Below are 8,803 nucleotides of genomic sequence, written 5' to 3'. Positions count from 1 at the left end.
AGAAACGAATATTAGATATCCACGTTCCTTTCCACGTTCCAATTATTTACTTCATTGACAAAATATATTATATAAAATTCAAGTGCTGTTTAAAATATGTTTTAAGTAAGCCACGAGACAAGTAAATGGTTCACTGATGTACATAATCTCATGATTAAAAAAGAGTTGCAGCAAGTTGAGAAAAAATTATATGTAAAGCGTTCTACACACTAAGGTGCCGCGCCGGCAAACAATTTTGTGCAATTTGACAGTCGTGCGGATGGTTTGCGGTCGCTCTCAGGTGGAACCTAATGATGGAACATACCAGTTTGAAATGTCCCATACAATCACACAAGCGTTCTTTTAGTTATAATTGTGGTCCCGTTTTTCATTCGCTTAGTTTCACACTTCACGGCTACGGCTTAGTTTTTATTTACTATCGTACGGTTGTTTAGTGTGTGGTGTGCTTCTTTTTGTTTAGATTTCAATTCTTAACAAATTGCTATGAAATGTGAGACTATGGAAAAGATACGTTTAGGCAATATCAGTCAAGAGAAATATTATAAAATCCAGCGACCACAAGAAACGATAAGATCGTTACGACGCACTAAACGATATTTGGAGGGTCCGTAGCTACTACGTAAGTCGGTACTGGCAAGGAGCCGATCTAATTCCTAGCCAACAGATATGTTTGAAGCGTTTAAGCAAAAAGCAATCATATATCGTGAACTATAATGTCAAATAATGTCAAGAAAATGATATTGCAACAGAATTGTCCTGCAATTTCCCGAAAATACAAACAACGATAAAAATTTATTCCTCTTGCTATTTTACGTTTGTAGAAAAACAATATTGTTGTACTATATATAACATTAGTATATTAAATACTCTGGGTACCTATTCAAAAATAGTTTTTAAAATAAATAGTTATAGAAATCTTCATTCCATACTGAATGTTTCTGATTTGGTTTTGGGGAGCGCGCGGCAGCTGTCATTCTGTATACTTATATTATGTATTGTGTAACGGTCCTAAATCTGACATTCTGGTGTAACGCAAAAATCAGAATTCTGAAGCTTAGCCAAACACTACGTTTAAGAGACGAGAGTGCCATAGAAAACGATAAGAAATATCGCTTTTATGAAAGGCGTACTAAATCTTGATAACAAATATGTATATTCTAATATCGACAGTTACATTAATGTAAATTTGATCTAATCTTAAGGCGAGGTTTTCCCAACACTTTAGGTAAAAATCGCTCGAACGTAAGATTAGATAGGTACGCATGGACACGGGCGTCGGGCATGGCTGAGTACGAACCGAGCGATGCGGGTCAACGACCCGGAAGGACTGCGTAATATTTTTTACAACTAACAGTTGCGCTAGAGTACGGAATTACTGTGATATTTTTTCTGCATTTTTAAATAAGTAAAAAATAAAAAGTAAATCTTTTTTATCGACGTATCAGAGAAATGTTATATTACCCGCAAAATTATGATTTCAACATTATGGATATCGTATCCGAGATTGTTGAGGCTGCAGAAAACGAATTTGGGATCATATTTGAAATCCAAGATGGCCGCCACGCAAATTTTTTTTTTTAACAATATAGGTATCGTATCGTATCGAGGTTCTCGAAGGTGCAGAGAACTAATTTGGGATCATTTTAGAAATCCAAGATGGCCGCCACGCAAAATTGTGATTTCAACAATATGGGTATCGTATCCGATGTTCTCGAGGGTGCAGAGAACGAATTTTGAATCATTTTTGTAATCCTAAATGGCCGCTGCGCAAAATTATGATTTCAACAATATGGGTATCGTATCCGATGTTCTCGAGGGTGCAGAGAACTATTTTGGGATCATTTTTGAAATCCAAGATGGCCGTGTCGCAAAAATATGTATTCAACAATATTGGTATCGTATCCGAGGTTCTTGAGGGTGCAGAGAACGAATTTGTGATCATTTATGAAATCTAAGGTGGCCGCCGCGTAAAATTATGTTTTCATCAATATGGGTATCGTGTCCGAGGTTCTCGAGGGTGCAGAGAACGAATTTGGGATCATTTTTGAAATCCAAGTTGACCGCTGCCCATAAATATGATTTCAACAAAATGGGTATCGTATTCGAGGTTCTCGAGGGTGTAGAGAACGAATTTGGAATCATTTTTGAAATCCAAGATGGCTGCGTCGCAAAAAATTTGTATTCAACGAGGTTTTTGTTCAAGGGAGAGAGCGATTGACACCGATTGAGGGAGTGTATTTCTTACTCTCGGGCTTCCCGATTAGCCTTGTATTGTGCAGGTTTAGCGTGCGGCCGCTAGTAAGTAGAACATCTTCCCTACTAGCCTTGTATCGTGCAGGTTTTTCTTTTAAATCCAAGATGGCCGCTGCGCAAAATTATGATTTAAATAATTTAGATATCGAATCCGAGGTTCTCGAGGATGCAGAGAACGAATTTGAGATAATTTTTGAATTCAGAGATGGCCGCCGCACAAAATTATGATTTCAACAATATGGATATCGTATCCGAGGTTCTCGATGGTGCAGAGAACGATTCTGGGATAATTTTTGAAATCCAAGATGGCCGCCGCGCAAAATTATGAAAACAACATTATGGGTATCGTATCCGAGGTTTTCGATGGTGCAGAGAACAAATTTGGGATATTTTTTTAAATCCAAGATAGCTGCCGCGCAAAATTATGATTGCAACAATATGGATATCGAATTATTAGTGGCGGCCATCTCGGATTTCAAAAAGGATCCCAAAATCGTTTTCTGCACCCTCGAGAACCTCGGACACGATATCCATATTGCTGAATTCATAATTTTGTGCGGCGGCCATCTTAGATATCAAAAATGATCCCAAATTCGTTCTCGGCACTCTTGAGAACCTCGGATACGATACCCATATTGATGAAATCATAATATTGCGCGGCGGCCATCTTGGATTTCAAAAATTATGCCAAATTTGTTCTCTGCACCCTCGAGAACCTCGGACACGATATCCATATTGATAAAATCATAATTTTGTGCGGCGGCCATCTTGGATTTCAAAAATGATCCCAAATTCGTTCTCAGCACCCTCGAAACCCTTGGATACGATATCCATATTGATGAAATCATAATTTTGTGCGGCGGCCATCTTGGATTTATCTAACTTTCCTAAAGTACATACATTCAAAAATCCCGCGTGGCATAATAATAGTACGTATCTGCGAGCCAAAGTCTTCAAAAAGGAGTGAAATTATAAAAAATATAACGTACATTTTATTTTAGTACTTTCCGACTTCCATTTACCTATATATTTTAACAAATATGCTGTCGCATCATCGTCATTTTTTTACTATGATTCCCGATTTGTACTTGTTTGTTAAAATCTTACGTAACGTGAGCCCGAGAGAAACGAACACAGTACCGTCCTTGACAGTGGTCACGGGCGTACTGCTGGGCGCTGGCATCGCGTCGCGTTTGGTTTATTACGAAAAAATTATGTGGTGTCTTGGGACACCAGGTAGGAATTCAGAAGTTCCTTCGGCTAATGTAGAATCGACAAAAAGAGGGAGAAAGAGAAAAGTATTATACACTACAGGATTGCGTATGCGATTGTCGCGCCTGCGCACGTTTCTCATTTAACGGTTTTGTTCCACGCACTTTTCCACGCACTTTTTTCCACTGATTTTTTCTTACGGTTTTACTATCACATTTTTTTCAGTTCGGTCGCGCAGCAAGGTCCCCACAATCCAAAATCAAATCACAAAGCGAATTGATAAAACCCACGATGAATATTTATAAATACCAATAAACTATCGAGTAAAATAAGTTTTGTGTTTATAGCCATCATAGTTTTATGATAATATAAAAAAAATCATATAAAAAAACCTATTTTTCAAATAATAAATCTATCGAGATTTTTTTTCGTAATCGTGTTTTCGAAACTGACATAATTTCGATAAAGAAATGACGATAAACATGTCAAAAAATTGGAACCGTAGTATTAGTAGAAGTATTTTTTGTAGAATTTCAAAAATGTTTGTTTTTAGGACTATAGCGCCTTAAGGTTATGTTTGTTAATTTTAAGATGGACCTAAGCCAAGTTTAACTTGTTTAAACTAGGGATACGTTTTAGTTATCTGAAAGAGAAAAACAATTTTTATAATTAATATTTTTGGAACGAAGTTCCTTACGGTAGGCTTGGAGGGGATAGGGATTTTGCTACGCGACCGAACTGAAAAAAATGTGATAGTAAAACCGTAAGAAAAAATCCGTGGAAAAAAGGGCGTAGAAAAGTGCGTGGAATAAAACCGTTAAATGAGACGTGCGCAGGCGCGACAGTCGCATACACAAGCGAGTAGTGTATATATTATCAATATTATTATATTAATATATGATAACGATTATAGCAATATTAGAACAATTTTTTTTGCAATTTGTGTCGATTCTACATTAGCCGAAGGAACTTCGTTCCTACCTGGTGTCCCACGACACCACATAATTTTTTTTTAAAGTTTTCTTTTGCGTTGTGTAGTTTTTTCGGTTTGACAGTCTTTGGTTTTCGTTTTTCAGGTGATGCAATAAATGGTGTGTTGAATCTGAAATAATAACAGAATACATATTAACAAAAGTTTAATGAGAATAATTAATCCAAATTTTTAGGCTTATAATGATTTTTTGCAGATCATTTACACTATAATACAATAAAAAGGATTTTAAAGGTTAATAGACTAAACTTATAAATTATTTTAAGATCAATAAAATTATTTAACAATAATATAGATACCATAAAAATGAAATAAATAAATGAAAATAAATTTAATAATAATAAAAAATAAAATATCGACAATCGATACAAAGGTTGTGAAGCACTACTGCCGATTGATTATAATATTATACTTTTTATTCTAGAATAAATGAATTAAATCCATAGTCTATCCCTTTTAATCACTTTTAGCATTCTTTATTAGCTTATTATTTGTTATTTAGTGCTAATAGATAGTTGCACCAGGTTGGCTTAGCTCGAGTAGACAGCTCGAACGACCGTTTAAAATCTTCGCTTCAAAAAAAGAACACACCGCAACGGCACAGACTGTTGTTGCCGCGCCTCTCGAGTCTCGGTCATTCTTCTGCAGCAGCCAGCAAGGCTTAACCGTAAACCGGCTGGCGCGTTAGCATTGGTGTGTAGAGGCCTTTAGGTGCCCATGACTCTTTTTCAAACTGAAGCCGACGCGATTCAGTGAATCATAACTTTTATTAAATTGTCGCATGGCTGCAATACTGAATAGAATTAGGTACATAACTACAAAATAAGGTTGAAATATTTAACTTTGCTTTGAACTGTTTGTAATGAATTCCGATACATCGTGAGTAAATAATTTAAGATTATAGATTTAACTGAATTACTTATTTGTTTGGTGTTGTTTAAATATTTATGTTCTGTACCTACACAATAATTTAAAAACTGAGACCTTTTATTTCCAGGGAAGAGTTAATTATCGTGACAAGGAAGGGTGTTTTTAAGAAATTCCTATTGATATACGGGCGTATTATCATACTCCTGTTAACACCTATTATATTACTGCCTATCCTACTAATTAATTCCAACAAAGTAAGTACCTATTGTAGAGTATAAGTAATACATTTACATTTTCTATAAATACAGGATGTACACTATTGTGTGGTTATATTTTAGTACTCCCTCTCTATAACATAACACATTTACTTTTCAGGCATACCAAAGTCTATATATACTATCAGTTTCGGTTATGTATTCTGTGGCAAATACACTTCAACCAGGGATAAATGCATTTTTGACGATATCACTATTTTCAATATTTGCAATCTGTAATGCGGTTTTGATAGAAACGGTACGTTACTTTAATTTTTGACTTTATATCTGTGCTTAAAATTGTTTACAAGCAGGAATCTCCAATTTAGAAATACGATCGAAGAGTTTGAAGCGTTTCGATCATTAAAATATTCTTAGATCATTTATACGTCTAGATGGACTATGATAGCTGTGAAAACGTCAAAAAAATAGACTTTAGAACTAACCTCTATTTTGAGCAATTCACGCACACACTAACACAAAGTGTCATACAAATCGCGAGTGTAAGACCTATCTTGTCACGCACACTAAACTAATTCCTGGCCTGTTTTTGTAGGTTGTCGTTAGACAATTAAAAAGTTACTGTTAAGTAAGACACTATAGTCTAGACGCATAAATAATCATAGGAAATATTATAAAAAATCTAGAAAATAGGTACTATTATTTTATACGTACCCCCTTATTCATAGTAGTCTGCTAACTCAAAGCATTGCTAATTCTCACTCTGTCTTCTTCTATTGACCTAAGTCATAATGAGAAAAAACACTCCTTAGCGGCTGTTTAAAGTTAGCGAACCATTATGAATAAGGGGGTATGTATTTCTGTCCTTGGCCAGATTAGCGTACCTACAATTTATTTTCTGCCCCCTTTTAGTTATGCTAGATACTCTAATAAGCACATAGGTATAATAATAATTATTAAAAATGCGTATTTATTATTTGATATTTCAGATAAAACTAAATAGTACTGTGATTCATTTACTGGGAATCCTGTTATTAATGGCAGCCATAGAAGACAGCAGTATTAATAAACGAATAGCTTTTAAGCTATTGCGGATTTTTGGATTCTGTCATTATAGGTAAGAGTGTTTTATTTATAATGATTCAGCATTATATCTATCTACGGTTTATCTAACTTTTTGACTAAAAGTAAAAAGTCCACTGTTTCTGTTGTATAAGTATGTATGTTAAAAAATTGGGTAAGAACTTTCTATACAGATGATGATTTTACATTACGTCTAGAGTTTTAAGAGACAAAGGTCTCAAACAATGATATTTAAAAGTATAGATAGGTTACCTAGACAACATTCAGTGTTTATAAATGATACACTAACGCACACATGAATAATTTAACATTGCATTAGCACACTACATTACGATTACACGTCAAAGAAGGATGATAGTAAATGCAATTATCGCAAGCGAAAAAGAGATAAATCTGATTTGCTACTTGCTTCGTATTTGAATAGATAGATATGCCTAAAATACGATTCATTCATGAGTTCTTGTAGTAAAAGTCTTAAAGTAGTAAAACTGCATTGAAAGTAGGTAAATAAAGTGTCATTGATTCTATAAAAAATTAATTTAATATTAATTATAGAATATAGCATTCCATATTCCCTATATATTATTATACTCTTTGGTATATAGCCACATTGATGATATCAATTATTTGTACATAAAATAATGAAAAACATAACAAAACAAAACCGAAATTTATTTACAGTAATTTTTAATTTCCCATTTTTACAATTTTACTAACGACGGCTCCCAAAAAGTTTTAAGTTTACAATTATTATTTTTTGTATCTTATATTATTGATGAATGTTTTTTTGTTGAGGGTTTATTACAATAAGATAATAGGAGAAGAATAAAATGATGCATTGATTCTTCTGCAGTTAGCAAGGGATATACCGAAAGGGACAGTGTTACTGAAAAAAACTCCTACGTAAGCAAATAGCACTCACTGTCTACCTCCGCTATCTACCCTAAAACTTGTTTTTGTAGTTTGATAGTTCAGCTACCTATATGCGCACTTGTTTATTATTACATTTCGTATTACATTCACTGGAACAACGCTTTTTTTACATCATTTCCTAAAATATACTACCTCGATCATCCCGAAACAAACAGCATCAATATTTCGCCATTTCTGTACATTAATCTATGTCCGCACTCGAGACTGGAGTCACGTTGCGGCATTCGGCTTGACTCGGCTTGGCGGCGATCGGCGATGTCATAGCGTCATATTTATTTTGTTAGAGAATTATTGAAATCAATTAAAATGTTATAATTCATGATTTCTTAACTGTGGTATTTACATACCACTTTTTACTTTCGTAATTACTGCATCTTCCCATAACACAAGACGGCATTTTAATGGTGCACCTATATCAAATTGTAAGCGATTCTACCAACAACAAACGCGTGCGTACCGCTTTCGTATTGAGAGAGCGACTACAACCAAAGGAACCAATTGACTCCATTTAGGCGATTGATTTTCGGCGCGCTAGTGACATATCTACTTCTTTTAATACTATAATATCATTGGTCTCAAAATAATAATCTGTTAGCCTCATAAGATTAAGAATCTTTTGAATGAAGAAAAATTTCTATAAAAGTATCACACCTTATTGTTTGCTTTTTGTACACAACTTTTTTTATGTTTATAATGTAAAAACACAACACACAAGGGATATGACAGACGGCGTAGTTTCGTAAACAGCCGATTAGCCGAGCGTGTATGTGCCGCGGCGCGGGCGCGGGCGGGGTGCGGAACGGGGAGGTGTGAGCTGTACAGCTGTAAAAGAAAAATGGCAATGACCTTATTTAGCCCCGTTTCATGAAACTAGATTTGGAGGATGAACGACCATTTATTTCGGCGAATTTGCGAAATGGTGGTTATTATATATTTGAATTTTAAGTGCACTGTGTACAGAAGGCGGCTGATAATTCGCATGTGGAACCATACAGATAGATGCGATCAGTGAAGTGAATCATTGAAGGATTAGGAAGACATGCCTTACCTTTACCGACCTGCAGGCGTCGTCGAAGATATGTTGGCCCGCCTGCTGATTGATAAAGAACTCTTGTAGGATCACATCGCGTTTTCTTTTAAGCTGTCAAAGTCTGCAGTCATTTGAAGGTGTAAGATGAATCATCTAATTAAACCCAAACTAAAGACGCAGCTTACCTTAAAATTTTGCAGATATCAGAATTTTAGT

This window comes from Leptidea sinapis, chromosome 19 (genome assembly GCF_905404315.1).
Source record: "Leptidea sinapis chromosome 19, ilLepSina1.1, whole genome shotgun sequence".
Lineage (NCBI taxonomy): Eukaryota > Metazoa > Arthropoda > Insecta > Lepidoptera > Pieridae > Leptidea > Leptidea sinapis.
Note: the sequence above shows the minus strand (reverse complement) of the source record.